The 16295-nt window shown below is 42.5% G+C and overlaps 1 long non-coding RNA gene across 1 annotated transcript; it reads left to right on the top strand.

Annotated features, from left to right (window-relative positions):
• The first annotated feature begins 281 nt into the window (after positions 1 to 281).
• LOC118611457 lies at positions 282 to 4992 on the top strand. Its single transcript, XR_004954463.1, has 3 exons — positions 282 to 1526; positions 3136 to 3720; positions 3827 to 4992. It is a non-coding gene; the product is annotated as an uncharacterized LOC118611457 (long non-coding RNA).
• Positions 4993 to 16295: the final 11303 nt, after the last annotated feature.

A 16295-nucleotide genomic window follows, 5' to 3' on the forward strand; every position in this document is an offset into this window, starting at 1 on the left:
GCTCAAAGACTAATGGGGACATATTTTAAGTCCTCTTCAGATTAGAATTTAAATCAAGATGACGCTCCATAAGAAAAAGTAGGAAGTTTGAGGTTTGATCTGAGAGCAGAAACATAAAAATCTTTTTTTACAAAAAATATTACACTATATGGTGGCATTAAATTTCCATACCAAATCTCTATCTAAATGATTCGATGGTGAGGAATCCAAAACTGGGAGGGCACGGGGCGGGGCGGAGGGGGGCCAAGTAAAGATATCTGGGTGGCCCGAGATTGCGGCAGTAAAACAGGTTGCTCAAAGACTCCTGACAGCTCGACTGAAATTAAGAGGCCACAGGGAGAGGCAAATCCTGAGTCAATGGCAGAAGTTGTAAATTGCACTAGTGTCAATTTTAAGAAATCCAATTCCTAACTCTCCAAGTTGAATGGTATGCGTGTGCACGCACGTGTGTGACTGAGGATAGACTGGCCCCGTCCGTTTGCCCCACAGAAGGGGCAAACGCATCCTCTGAGGGTGTTGGGATGAAGGAAGACAGTTATTTACGCTTTCCTTTCTTCCAAGTGCAAGGCAATTGTTTGCCCAACGTACTGGCTTTTGACAACATTTTCACTTGTCTTGAGACAAACAGGTGAGGCTCTGCCCTGCAGTTGGCGAGAAAAATGGATGAACTCAGAGTTACTCCGAGAGTCAACTTCTGTTTTTCTACAGACTCAACTCGCAAGGACTGGTGATTTTAATTCCTTTTTCCCCCTGTTTTCCTGTTGGCTCTTTTCAAAGAATTCAGAAACATTTTTCTAATAACACAGAGACTGTCCAGCCCAGCCAGCCACGCTCTTTAGAATTTGCCACTCTCTGTCAGGGAGATTTCCAACTAAAGCAGAAATGAAAAGCTTTCTCTGTTCTGGGGCTTCTGGGTTTCCGCAGTGTGTCTTTGAAAAGCCTGTATAACATGCTCCACAAACGCTTCGGGATGCTCGCCTTCTTCCTGAGTGCACAGCTCCACCTCAGGCCAGTTCCCAAGTTTGCTCCAGTGAGGCCTTGAATGTGGGCCTCAACCTGTGTCATTTCCTGGCCATTTGCAGGAAGGCCTGGGAGGGGTCCTGCCCGCCAGTGTCCCGGGTGTGGAGAACTCTCTCCAGGAAGCCTTGGCATGTCACTACAGTAGAATAGTAGGCAGGAAGAACGGGCCTTAAATTAAGGCCAGTCAAGACCCCTATGAGCTGGGTTATAAATGGCCACTGATCTTGCTGACGCCTCTCTAAATTTGGTAGGATCATCTGAAATTGAAAGTAAAAGGGCTTGTAGTTTAAAACACCCAGTGAATAGGAGTCTTTTGCCGTAGGGCCCAGGATACGTTTGCGAAGTACCCAGCATAGGAAGGCCTGAAGTGCTGGGTTTTGATTACAGAGCCTTGGGGAGGAGGAGGAGTCGGGGTGGCAACGCTGTCGGAGCTTCTACCAGGTTGTCTTCCTCCCTGTCGGCGGCATTTACAGAAGTAACGAGTCTCCCCTGCACCTGAGGATGAGGTCAGAGTGCTATCTGAGATTCTTGCTGGGAAGGTGATGCTTGGCATTGGAGGGGCTTTCTGGGGAAGACAGAGGAGTTTTAGAGATTGAAGGAATTTGCTGAGAAGGCGAGGCTAGATTTGGGGGAGGGGAGTTAAAGGAGGGGCCTGGAGACCCAAATCTGGAGGGGCAGGGGCAGGGAGATGGGGTCGGGGGACACATGTGAGGGTGGAGAAGGGGGATTTATGGTGGTCCTGGATTTTAACTTTTGTTCTAATTTGTGTGTTTAATCTTTCGAGGGAGGCCCTAAGGCCAGTTGGAATGCTTTTTTGTGTCCCTCTTTCAATTTGGTCTTAGGTACCAATAGCACGTTTGTTTAGGTTGAGAGCTCTCTAAAATCTATTTTAAATGTAAAAGTTTTTGCAAATGAAAGGATCTCTCATCTGACCATTGATAAGTAGGGTCTTCAAAGGTACAGACGTTTCAATGGCGACTCAATGAATAAGCCTCTTCATGGAAAGACCCAGAAGTAATTTTCCTGGTTTAGAATACATTTTTACCATGGATGCAAGAGGCATCCCCCAAAACAGGTGCAGAAGGCGTGGCCCCCATGATCCAAAAGCCTGTAACTGCAAAACCAGGTCAGATAGTCCTATCCTGTTTCTAACAAGATACTGAGCTGCCTTTCAGAGTCAAAACACCAAAACCACGAGGTATGCAAATAAACAGCTTTAATTTTTCTATCAAAAATCTCCATAGATGTTCAGCATGTGGCTTTGCTGCACGTCAAGTGTCAGGCAGGTGGACCCTCATTCAGCTCTGTTGGGTAGCAAGGCCACTCCCCAAAATAGCCTAAGAGCCCAAAGACCCTCACTGCCACAGGTGGTAAAAATAGTGTTTATGAAGACTCGTGGTTTTGGTCTCCCACAAATCTGAGACACCTACAATCACAGACCTGAACATCTGTGACAACAGGCAGGTTACACCGGGCTGGGACTTTCCCAGCACGTAAAAGGCAATGAGGGTAGAGACACCACAGCCCCTTATGGACTGGGACCCCTTCTTAAGACAAACTTCCGTGACAAAGAAAATGCTGCCTGTCAGTTTACATCTTGGTGTCCTAGGCTGCTGACTAGCCACTAGCTGCAACCCCGACGACCTGTGCCCTGCGGTATTCCCACTGGTTACAAAGCTGAGCTGTCAGGACACAAAAGAAATCAAAGGCGAAATCTCATCCGGTTTGCTTTTTCTAAATTGATGACCCGCAGCGAAGTTTGCCCAGATAAATGCCAGTTTGGTGAGAACTGTAAACATGCTGGGCTGCGAGGTCGGCTTGAACAACAGTCTTGTAGGTTCCACCCTGTGGTTTTCCTTAATGACAAACAACATGAGAGAGAGACAGAGGCAAAGGAACACAGTGACCTTCTCTGGAAGGGAAAGATCAGTTAAAACCCAAGAGTACTCAAAACAAAAATTGCAGGAGTCGCTATACGCAAAGAACTAGTTCATACAGATGTTTTCTCTGGCTAATGTGAATTTAGAAAGAGAAACTGCTATAGTGACTTGATCCAGACCCTGTATGGAGATCTCGGAGATGGAAAAGAATTCTTACCTTTGCTGCCTGTGTCAGGTCCCAGGAAATCTCAGCTGCAGCCTCAGGAATGGCAGAGCTTATGGATCATCCGAATGGGAAAAGGAAGGGGAGAGAGGCCGCTTACGAGAGAGCAAATGATTTTGATGAAAGATAAATGGGCCCTTGGGAGAACAGAGAGGTGATTTGCATTTGTGGCCACGTCTGTCTGGGTGTGCTATCTGGTTTATGACCATGACCATGTCTGTCTGGGTGTGCTGCCCACGAGGGTCTTCTCTCCCGGGATGAGAGTCCATCTTTCTTGGCTGATGAAACTTCTGGGGAAAAGGGTTTATGACAAGTGAGTTCTTTCTTTTTCTGAGGGCAGGGGGAGGATCTGTTTTTAGTTGGGTAAGGGAAGGTCACATTTGTTGATTCTCAAATGTTTTGGGCTCAAAATAATCCATATGCCAGCACCCACCCTCCAAGCACCCTTCTCTCTTCTCCTCAGAAGGCGGAGGAATCACCATCCACCCAGATAAACACCAGTCGAGGGCATTTATTCCCACTTGACCTGCACCACAAAAAGCGATAAATGAAGTCCTTCAGGCTGATGTGAAACACAGCTGAACAGTAAAAGTTAAGGTATATGAAGATGTAAAGGCCTCCAAAATCAGGGGATATATGGGCAAATATAAAAGCCAGTGTTATTTTAATCTTGGTTTATAACTTTGTTGTTTATTTTCTGCAGAATTTAAAAGACTAAGATGAAGTAGAGTTCATCACCCCAAAATGAGCCTCTTTGGGATATCGATTATTTTAAGCTGATTATTTTCAAGAAACAAAAGACTTGGGGAAAACCCTTCACCTGACTGCCTACAAGGAATTTAAATAGAGGACCTGCTCCAGGAAGGGAGTTGGCATTGTAAATAACTAAATTCAGTATTAATTAATGTATGACAGGGAGGAACCTAGCACGGCCTGTCTGACCAAACTCCTCCCTGTATACAATTGTTAAAGATGGCCTAGCAAACGTTTATTTACCAAACATTCGCTTTTTCATTTCCATGGGAATTGCATTCCTCCCCTTTGATGTTCCAGACTGCAACTCCCTCTTCTCCTTAGCTCAAGATGGCATAAAAGCCTTAACTGTCCTATCTGTCCTTGGGTCCCATATTCTTATAGAAACCCCAGATGGACATATATAATAAGTTTGGTCATTTTCTTCTGTTAATCTGTCTCATGTTCACTTGATTATTAGTCCAGCCAGAAGATCTTAGAAGGGTGAAAGGAAAATTAAATTTTTCCACCCCTACAAAGACCAATGCATATATTATTTATAAATTAAAATGTGTTAATGTAATCAATACATTAACAGAATAAAGAAAGAAACATGATTGTCTCAACTGATGCAGAAATAGCATTTGACAAAATTCAATACTTTCATAATAAAAACACTCAGCGAAATAGGAATAAGAGGCGACTGCCTTAATGTAGGAAAGTTATAGATGAAAAGCTTACAACTGAATCATACTAAGGGAGAAAGACATATCTTTTCTTCTAAGATCAGGACCAATCCTCTAAGACAAAGATGTCAGCTTTATCACTGTTACTTAACACAGCACTGAAAGTCCTAGCCAGAGAAATTAGGCAAGAAAAATAAATTAAAGGCATTCAAATTGGAAAGGAAGAAGAAAAATGCTCTGTGTTTGCAGACAACATGAACTTATATGTAGGAAACTCAAGATTCCACATAAACCTGCAAGAATTAATCAAGGAATTCGCAAAGTTGCAGGATTCAAAACAGGCACACAAAAACGAGTCGGGTTTCTATACACTAACAACAAACAAACCAAAAAAGAATTTAGAAAACAATTTCATTTACAAGCATCAAAAGTAATGAAAAATAGAAATAAATTTAATCAAGGAGGCAAAAGACTTGTACACTGAAAAGTATAAAAATCGCTAAAGGAAATTAGAGAAGACACAAATAAATAGAAAGACACTTCAGGTTCATGGATCGGAAGACTTAATATTGCTAAGCTAGCAGTAACCCAAAGCAGCCTACAGATTCAGTGCAATCTTATTTATGCAAAATTGAAAAATAAATCCCCAAATTTATAAAGAACCTCAAGGGATCATGAATAGTCAACAAAGAAGTACAAAGCTAGAGGACTCACACTTCCTGACTTTGAAACCTGTCGTAAAACTACTGTAATAAAAATAGTATGGTATTGGCATACGAACAGACATAAAAGCCAATGGAATAAAATAGAGCCCAGAAATAAACCCACATACATAGGATCAGTTAGGTTTTCTTTTTCTTTTTCCTTCCTTCCTTCCTTCCTTCCTTCCTTCCTTCCTTCCTTCCTTCCTTCTTTCTTTCTTTCTTTCTTTCTTTCTTTCTTTCTTTCTTTCTTTCTTTATCTCATCCTCTGTGTATATTTTTCTGGGGCTTCAAAACAAAAATTTCCAAATGACACATCAGAGCCTTCTGCCGGTTCTGCCACACATCTCATATTATGCAGCCCTGAAGCTCAAGAAGTTCACTGTATTTGAAAAAATAGAAATAAAATAAAGCAATACAAAGGAAGGATTTACATTTACAGGTGGCTCAGGAACAGAGCAGGACTCATACCTGGGGTGACTGCACAGAGCTCAATAATATTCTTCCTTTCAATAGGAAACCTAGCTTATAAGATACCCTCATAACCAGAATAGATATTAAAGAAAGTTAACATTTGACTCAACTTTATTATTTGTTCTTTCTTGGTATTGAAATAAGCAGTTTGCAAAGACTTCCTCTCAAGTCATTAAAGCATGACCAGGTAAGAAAAGATAAGTTAAACACTTACTGCCATAATTTGGGTTAAGGGACATATTGTTCTTAGAGTTTCTTTTCAACAAACAAAATGTGCCATTGGTTCTAGGAAACATTAGATCTGTTCAATATCAGGCCATGAAAAGCAAAAAAACGCAATGTGAGATAATTTCTTGAATCCAATGTTTTTAGTAAATTAAGGCTTTTTGTTTTTAAGTAAAATTACCTTTGTATTTCTGTAAAATTTAGGGAGAAATTAATCGTGTATGTGTGTACACTGCCCAAATGTAATCAGTGCCATTTCCGGCAGTGGGGTTGGGGTCTTCACTGCTCAGTTAGAACAAATTATTTTTCTGTGGCAAGATAGTATATATTATTGAATCTCTTCGAAGCGGTGGTTAAACTTACACAGAGTGAACCTTAGTGACCCCTGAGAAGGCAAAAACACAGCAGTAATATTTAATAAGTTTATATGGCATGAGAAGTATTGATGTCTGGGGTCGACTGGGTACTCTGGTCAGAATGGTTTAAATTTAGATAAGAAAATCTCATATACTTGATTAAACTGAGTTGATTAGAGTATTTTTTTATATGAGAATATAGACTATATTTGATTCTATGAGCACAATGAATACGTAATGCCTAAAAAAATGAAAACTGTCTAAAGCATAACTTGTTTAGCAAGATTAACAAAATATAAAAGGAGAAAAGCTCTTTTTCTACAAAAACTGAATAGGGTCGGTTAGTTTTTGACAGGGGAGCCAAGATCATTCAATGGGGGAACGGATCGGGGAGCCCTGGAACTTCTGGACTCTTCTGGGACCCAGTGCAGGTGGAGCTTCCGGTGGCTGGGATCTCGCAAAGCAGGCAAGGACCCAGGCTGGCTTTCGGCTGTCTCGTGCCCATTGGCGGGGGCGCTTGCATTTGAATCAGGCCTTACGGGTCTTACCAGCAACAGCTTGCAGTTTCCCGGGCGACCTCGGGGTGGCCTGATGCTTCCAGTGGCGCTGCTAAGGCTCGCGCGCGACCAGTTTGGCCTATACCTTCCCCTGCCTTGTCTCCTGCTGGAGTCTTTCCTCCTGGTCCCCGTTGTTGAAAACCGAGAAAGCAATGTCTACTAATTGTGCCACGGGGGTCCGAGGCCCTCGTCATAATTTCCAGAGTTTTCTTCTAATATCCGGGGCAGACTGGCTCCTGAAATGCTGCCCCATGAGGGCCTGATCCTCAACTGAAGGGGGATCTAAGTGGTTATGTTTTCTATAAGCCTCGGTGAACCTCCCCTGGAGGAGAGCAGAGTTCTCCTCTCTACCCTGAGTCACCTTTACTTTTTCACAATTAATAGTTTTTTTGATACACCTCTTCATGCCTCCTAAAAGGCATTGGATCAGGTTATCCCCGTCTCGGGTCTCTCCTGCTGTATTACAATTCCAGTGGGAGACCTCGTCTGGGACAACCGTAGCCTCAGGTCCCCAGTTTCCAGTATTTGGGGCAGAAAGGCAAAGGTCAAAGACTGAAAGTTTTCAGTAAAGCGGGCAGGGTCCTCTGAGAAGCGTCCAAGCTTTTCCTTGCGTTGTTGTGGGTCAATAATGAGAGAAAGGAGCATCGATGCGTATAGTGCCCTGTGTCTCATTAGCCACTTCCCCAAGGGGTAACATTTTTAGTACAAGACCCCACACAGAGTTACCCCAGCTGGGCTGGGTTCTTCCTTAGGCAGGCTGGGGTATAGAGGAGAGTACGGAGGAGGGCTAGTACCCCCAGATCTTGAAGTTGACTCCAGTCATGGAGTGCGCAAAGAAGCAGACTCCACTATTGAGCCCATAGGTGTTTTTTGGGCCCCACGAGAGAGGGGAGGGCCATCGAGGATGTTGGGGGGGCAGGGTGTGCAGTACAGGGACGTAGATGGCTTTTGCAAGGGTTCAGCTTTCTGTTCTAGCTCACAAAGGCCTGTGCACAGGGGACCCTAAGTCATTTGCCTTCTCTTCCGCAAAACAAACCCAGTTGTAATATGGTGTTATAGTCAGTACTTCCATTTTCTGGCCAAGTTTCCCATCCTCCAGTTTGCATTGAGGCCATGTGTTATTACATTAGAACATAAGCCTTTTTTCCCTAAGTTCATCTAATTTCGAAATATTCCAGTTTTTGAGGAAACATTCAAGAGGTGACTGGGAAACTACATGGGACGTTCCCATGTTCACAAGTGGGCCCAAATGACAAGCGATAAACCTTAGGTACTCCCAGGGTGTCCCGCAAAAGTTTTAACCAAGATCTCTCCTCGTCGGTCTCGGGCATTCCTCCTCACCCACCGACTTGTCACCGGAAGTCTCCGGTGAATTCTGTCTCTGCATGTGCCTCGCAGTCCCAAGTGTAACCTATCTTTTAGTTTTCCTCTGATAGGAACAGCTCAGAGTAGGTTGCCGACCTCCCCTGGGGGCGCCAAGGGTGGTCCCAGGACAGCGGCCTGAAAGGATTTGGGGATGGGGTGAGGGGATCATTTCGAGAATGACCTCTCCTGCCTGTGCTTCTAATGATAGAACGAGCCCATTTTGGCGGGTGAGAAAAAAACAAACAAACGCGATCACAGGACCTTCTGCACCTCTCCCAACAGCGGGGTCTGGGGCTTCTATTGAGAACAAAGGATTCACCACCTCCTTCCCATCTCCGTTTAGTCCACTCGATGGAGCAACAGAAAAAATATGTGAAAACACTGTGAAAGGGGTTGAGCTTTCTATAAGGACAGGGTGACAACGCCTAGCTAGGCGATCTCCAGAAAAGTAGTCACAGATTGGGCAGTCAGGTTCCATAGGCAGAAGCCAAGAAAGAAGAGAAGGCGCGCAAGCGCATAGTGGCATAGTGCGTGTCCACCAAGGGAGAAAGACCTGCATGAGTAAATAGAAGGGCAGGGAGTCAGCCCCCTAACCCAAGACGTGGGAGGGACATGCTTACCAGCTCTCCGTGTCACAGCTCCAGAAAGATGTTACCGGACTGGGGAGCCCTGGGACTCCCGGACCTCGGTTCTTGGCATCGAGCTGACAAAGAAGTGAAGACAGATGCCCAGCAACTTGTAAGCAAGCTAGCTTTATTACTGCCAGTGAATGTACATTCTCAGATGGGAGAGCCAGCTGTCAAGACAGGTCGGCCCCCAAGCTTCCTGCTTCCGGCTCTTTTATTCAGCCTGCAAGGCTCTGGTCTTCCCCTCGTCATAGTAGCCCTTTCCCTTGATTGACAGATTTCTTATATAACCATCTCCTCTCTGAGCACGCGTATACCCATAATGCACTGGTTTGACCGAAGTGGGGTTCAAAACCGTGAATTTATTACAATGATTGTATAACGAAGCAGAAGTGAATTCTAGGTCACACCAGCTGTCCTTCTGTGCATGGAAATTTGCTGATATGTTGGGAAATTTCCCTATCATTGCCTCACTAGTGTGTCTAGTCCCACGGTTAAGTCAAGGCTATCGTTCAAGGCTATTTTTCATTATGGCTGCTCTCCGGAAGGCTGCTACTGTAACTCCTACCTCATTTTCAGTAAATGGTGCTGGTAACACTGGATATTCACATGCAAAAAAATGAAACTGGTTCCTGGAGATGGAGATGGGTGAAAAATCAAAGTTAAAAAATCTATTAGAAGAAAATGTAGAGGAAAATGGTCATGACATTGGATTTTGCGTGGATTTCACAGATATGACATCAAAAGCACAGTCAACAACAGCCACTAATATATATAGGACTTTATCAAAATTTAACACTTTCGTGTATCAAATGAAACTCTCAACAGGGTGAAAAGGCAACCCACAGAAGAGAAGAAAATATTCACAAATCATATATCCGATTGGGGATTAATATCCAGAATATATAAAGGACTCCTGTAACTCAACAACAACAACAACAACAAAAACCCCAAACAACCCAATTCAAATATGGGCCAAAGACTTGAATAGACATTTCTACAAATGGTCAATAGACCCATGAAAAGATAGATATGTTCAATAGTGAAATGCAAATCAAAAGCACAGACACCACACTTCACTCTCATTAGGATGGCTGTTATTTAAAACAACAACAAAACAACAGAAAATAAGTATAGGCAAGGATGTGGGAAAATATGCATTGCTGGAGGGGATGTCAAATGGTACAGCTGCTGTAGAGAACAGTGTGGAGGTTCCTCAAAAAGCTAAGTGTAGAATTACCATATGATCCAGCAATTCCACTTCCAGATAAAATTAAAGAATTAAAAGCAGGAACTCAGATACTTGTCTGCGAATCTTTATAGTAGCATTAGCGTGTTAGCCAAAAGACAGAAACACCCTAAATGTCCACCAACAGAAGAACAGATAAATGAACTGCGGTATATACGTACCCAGGGATGGTCTTCAGCCTTAAAGGGGATGAAGTTCGATACATAATGCGAAACAAACAAACACTGAAAACATCATGCTAAGTGAAATAAGCCAGACACTGAAGAACAAATATGTATGAAGGACAAAAATATGTGTGATTTCTCTTATACGAGACATCTAGAATATGCAAATCATTAAAACAGAAAAGGGAATAAAGATTACCAGGGGCTGTGGAAACTAAGGATGGGGAGTGATTATTTGATGGGTGCAGAGTTTCTATTTGGGATGATAAAATATCTCTGGACGATCTCTGTGGTGACGGTCACATGACATTGTAAATATACTTACTGTTGATGAATGGTACACTTAAGAAGGGCTAAAATGGTAAATTTTATGTTGCATATATTACCATAATAATAATAATAATAATAATAATAAACACTAAGACAAGTTAGAAAACAAAGAAATAGAATTTGTCAAGGAGGAATGAGGAGAAAGGTCCTGTAAAGCCATTGTAAAGGCTTTGGCTTTTATTCTGCCTGAGCCGCAACTGTGTAGGTCAAGTTTTTACGACAAACTCTGTATTGTCAAAACTTCCTCTTGATCGTTATTATCTAATCAGGCCTCCACCAGCAGCTAAGGTGAGTTCAGCCACCCAAACAAAGGTCACCTGTGGGCGCGCTTTGCCCAGCTCTGTGGGAGGAGCGATGAGGCTTTCGCTGGGTGTGCAGTGATACCTCGGGCATTTAGCCCAAACGTGGCCTCTTTAGAGCGTAAGGGGTGGTGCTAGGGCTGATGGGCGTGGCTCGTCGTCTGGAATAAAGCACGGTGCGGTGCGTGGCTAGAGTGAGGGGCCGGGTTGAATGTTTGACTTGAGGTGTGGAAGAGGCTACAGCGGGCGAGGGTCGAAATAGCTGCTCCCGACAGCGGCCTCCTAGTTTGGGCCCTGGGTCTGGTGACCTGGAGTGGGCTGCGATGGAGTTGGAGTAGGACACGGTGAGAGCCCTGGGGGCGGTTACTGCAGTGTGCTTGCCGCTGTGGGAGACTTGGGGTGTGGGCTACACAGTCTACGTGTACCCGCTGCCCCAGGCACGCTGAGGCGCCCCGTAGCTCAGGGCGCACGGTGCCTGGGCAGGCGAGGAGACAGGACTCTGTGCCGTGTGGGTAAGGGTGGGGGCCTCAGGAACGAGGACAGATGTCAGGCGAGGACCCAAATCAGGGCCGAAGTGGGGAACTGGAGGCTCCTAGAGGTAAGAGATGTGAAGGCTGGACCCACCACAGAAAGGGAGGCATGGAGTCTCTGAAGCTGCACAGGTGAGGGGAGCAGGTGTCAGAGGCCCAGGCAGATGAGGGATGAAGACGGAACCGAGTAAGGTTGGGTCTCAGGGAGAGGGGCTGAGGTGGGGCTGGGGTAAAGGCACAGGCTGCCCCTCCTTCTCTCTCTAGTGGTGACAGGAGCCACCAACGGCATGGGCAAGGCCTATGCACACGAGGTGAGCCAGAAGCCAGGAGCGGAGGCTTGTGAATGGCCAGAGCTTCCCTTGTCTTCTTTGCCTGTGCTCAGCTGCCCCTACCAGACTGAGAATCGTGTCCTTTATCTGGTTCCCTCAGTCAGCCTCTCCCCAGGAAGCCTCCCCTCTGCCAGCCAGCCCAAGGGTAAGTGTTTACACTTACACTTGTCATTTCCCCATCATTGCCCTGATTAATTCATTCATTGACCTTTTCTATTGCCAGTCTTCTAGCTGCTGGAGGTACAGTGGTAAACAAAAGAGATTAAAAGAATCAAAAGACCTTGCCCTCACAGAGTTTATGTTCACTAGAGTGAAGTGAGACAGTTGTAAAAAAGAAAAAAATAAAAATATATAATGAGTCGAATAGCAGTAAAGGTTAAGGAGAAAAATAAATCATGAAAGGAGAACAAGGAGCTCTGGAATGTGCGGGTTTCCGTTTTTATACAGGGTGATCAGATTGGAGAAGCAGGAAGGTGGCCGCTGTGATTGGATCAGAGCGAGCCAGAGAGGAGAGAGCAGTAGGCGATGAGGACAGAGATACATTTTCAGGGCAGATCATAGGGAATCTGGTAGGATATTGTGGGAACCTTAATATTTACTGAATGAGATGGGATGCCAGGAGAGTTCTGAGCAGAAGAGGGTTGTGTTACTGTAGGGGGTAAAAGTAGAAGCAGGGAGATCAGCTAAGAGGCACTTGCAAAATCCAAGCAAGACATGCTGGTGACTTAGTCCAGGGTGACAGCTACAGGTACTTGGAGTCTGGATTGATTTGAAGGTAGAGCTGACAAGATTTAATGAAAAGACTGAATGTGGGGTATGTCTCCAAATTTTTTACCTTGAAACCTGAAACCTTGCTAAACTCACTTCTTAGTTCTTGTAGCCTTTTTGCAGATTTTTAAGGATTGTCCGTGTAGGTGATCATGCCATCTGCGAATAGACCATTTTATATATTTCTTTCCAATCTGTATACCTTTTCTTTTTCTTGCCTTATTGCATTGGCTAGCCAGCCCAGCGACTCTTTCTCCCACTACTGCCCTCTGTTGGAAAGCCTACGCAGTACGCCCAGCTTTGTTAGAACAAGGCACTCCATTGCCTTCGCTGGGAAATCGCTTTCAAAGATGCGCACCTCTGATGTCTTGGATGTGTAGGAGGTCCCCTTCGATGGGGTGCCCTTCTGCCGTGCCCGACTGCTACAGCTGCTCAAGCTGAGTCTGGTTTGGTGTTAACTTTAAAGAGGAATGGCTGACGTGGGGAAACCAATGCGTGCCGTTTGGACTCTGTGGTTTTCTAAAGTTTTATTTGGGATCATTCCTGAACCCATGGCTTCTTTTCTCTTAACTGTGCCTCAGTTTCAGATGCTTATCTCTTTTGTTAAATATTATTATCTTTAGGTTTTCTTTTTTTTTTAAATTGAAGTTATAAAAAGTCAAATAGTTCTACAAGGGTTGTTAAATATGACTGAAAGTTTTACATAATATGTTGATAGTATACCTCTTGATTTCTCAGTTTTAGCCATTATTTAGTGCCTATCCACAATGAAAGCTGAGTGGTTCTGGTTCACAGACACCTGTGCCCACACCAAACACACACCCTCCCAGGCTCCCATTCCCCAGCATGATATCTCATAGATGTGGCTACAGAATCACATTACTGCACACAGGAAAACACAGTCCACACCTGAGCCATCATGACTATGACGACTTTTCCTTTTTTTTTTTTTAAATAACTTTTTTATCTCCCTGGAGTTGGCTATTGTCTCCTACTTGGGTTTCTATGTCATTATCTCTACTTCAACTCCAGCTGTAATCCAAAAACAAAAAATTCTGAGCAGTTTCATCTTGCCAGACTAATTATCCACTTTGCTATAAATCCTGGGACCTCCTTTCATCTCTCTCCTTGGAAGCCTCTGTTTTCTCTATCATGTGTCATAGCATTTTTTAATTTACTCCATTTTGTTGGCGCATATCCTGTAGTAGCCTCATGAAAAAGAATGCATGGATGGCAAAATTTTCAGCTCTGTTTTCTATCAGTTATGTGACTTTGGATAAATGGGTTTATTTCTCTGAGCCTCAGTTTCATATCTGTAAAATGGGAATAAATATTTTTGCTGGCCTCATAGGGCTGTTAGGACAATGAAATGAAATAATGCACAGAAAACTAAGTTGCCCATAAATGTTAGCTATTATTATTAGGCATACACAAAACAAGACCAGGATCGTTTTTAATTTTTTAATTTTTAAATAGTATTTTCAAGTAATGCATATGCTCATTTTATAAAGAGGCTGGCTGTGTGTTCTTCTGGTATTGGAGGAAGTTGTTGCTGGAGACTAACCCTACAAATGAGAATGATTAGGAAAGCTGGATAAAATTAAAAAAAAATAATAATAACTGTTCAAAGGCATCATGCAACTACTAAGACAACGAGGAATTGTAGCACCAAGATTTGAGGGCAGAGCTTTCAACACACTATTGTTGAGCGACACTAATGTCGCTCAAAGCTTTGGAAAATATCCCAGGCATTTGGTTGGGACCCTGAAGAACTATAATCTAGGAGTTAGAGAGAAGTAGAAAAAAAGTAGAAAAACTAGGTTTCACAGGACCTGAAACCTGGTTTCAAATCATCTCCATCTGGTTTGGGATTAAGGTGATCTGATATTTTAGCGCCCCCTGGTTTAGCTGTGTGGAAGCAGCAAAACAAAACAAAACAAAACAAAACAAAACAGCAAAGAAAATCCATCTAACATCTTTAGGAAAAAAGATATAAACAGTATGTGTTTGAACTGGGCGGGTCTAAACTGGATGTGCCCACTTATACATGGATTTTTTTTTTCAGTTTGCTGTCAACTGATCTGCTTAGATTAATTGACCTGCTCAATTCAAATCCCTGTTGTTCAAGGGTCAACTGTAGTCCAGAACCTCAAATTAACAATGCAGTTTTTTATATTAAATATCCAACACTCAACAAAATATAACCAGGAATAGTAGAAGAAAACTCATGACTGAAAATGAAAGAAACGATAATGTGTACAGGTCCACATGTGATCAAGATAATAAAAATATCAGCATAGGTTTTCAAAATTGTAAGATATATAAAACATAAAATTTACTATTTTAACCATTTAAATGTACAACGCAGTGACATTAAGTACATTCACAATGCTGTACAGCCACCATAACTTTCTATATCCAGAACTTTTTCATCATCCCAGACAGAAACTCTGGACCGATTAAGCAACAACTCCCCATTCTTCCCTACTCCCGGCCTCTATTCTACCCTCTCTCTCTATGAATTTGCTGATTCTAAATACCTCACAAAAGTGGAATCATAGACTGTTTCTCCTTTTGGGTCTGGCTTATTTCACTTAGCATAATGTTTTCAGTTTCATCCATGTTAGAGCAAGTATCAGAACTTCATTCCTTTAATTTTCTTTAGTTTTTAATTGTAGCAAAAAGTGGACAGTTTTAATTGTATTGAAGTGGACAGTTTGGTAGCATTAAATACATTCACATTGTTGTGAAACCATCACCATCTTCCATCTCCAGAACTTTTTCGATATTCCACACCAAAACTGTACCCATTAAACAATAATTCCCCATCCTTCCCTACACCCAGCTCCTCGAAACCACCGTTCTACTTTCCCCCTCTGGATGTGAGTATTCTAGGTACCTCATATAAGTGGAATCATATAGTATCTGTCCTTTGGTACCTCGCTTATTTAATTTAGCATAATATTTTTGAGGTTCATCTATGCTGTAGCATGTGTCACAATTTCCTACCATTTTAAGGCTACATAATATTCCATTGTATGTATACACCACATTTTATTTATCCATTCACCCATTGGTGGATGCTTGGTTTGTTTCTACCTTTCGGCTGTTATAAATAATGTTGTGAACATCAGCATACAAATATCTGTTTGTGTCCCTGCTTTTCATTTTTGGGGGCATATTCCCAGAAGTGGAAATGATGTATGCAAGATTAACTTGGATATTGAGATTGAGATCTCACATGAATTTTAGTGTGGATTTTTTTATTTCTACAAAAAAAAATGCTGTTAAGAATTAAATCTATAGGTCACTTTGGATAGTAGCGATATCTTAGCAATAATGAGTCTTCAAAAATAAAAAAAGGCTAAGTCTTCCAACCTATGTACACAAGATGTCTTTCTAAGTATTTATCTCTTCTCTAATATCTTTCAGTGATGTTTTGTATGTTTTTAGTATGTAAGTCTTTCCTAATTGGTTAAGTTAATACCTAAATATATTTATTCTTTTTGATACTATTATAAATGAAATTGTTTTCATAATGTCCCTTTTAGATTATTTGTTGTTAGTGTATAGACATGAAACTGATTTTTTTTTGGTGTTGATTTTTGTATTCTACTACTTTACAAATTTATTTATTAGTTCTCACTTTTTTTTAGAATCCTTAAGATTTTCTACATATAAGATCATATCATCTGTGAACAGAAATAGTCTTGCTTCTTCTTTTACAATTTGGATGCCTTGACTTCTTATTCTTGCCTAACCTGGCTAGAACTGCTAATAA

Source organism: Rousettus aegyptiacus, unplaced genomic scaffold (genome assembly GCF_014176215.1).
Source record: "Rousettus aegyptiacus isolate mRouAeg1 unplaced genomic scaffold, mRouAeg1.p scaffold_m13_p_14, whole genome shotgun sequence".
Lineage (NCBI taxonomy): Eukaryota > Metazoa > Chordata > Mammalia > Chiroptera > Pteropodidae > Rousettus > Rousettus aegyptiacus.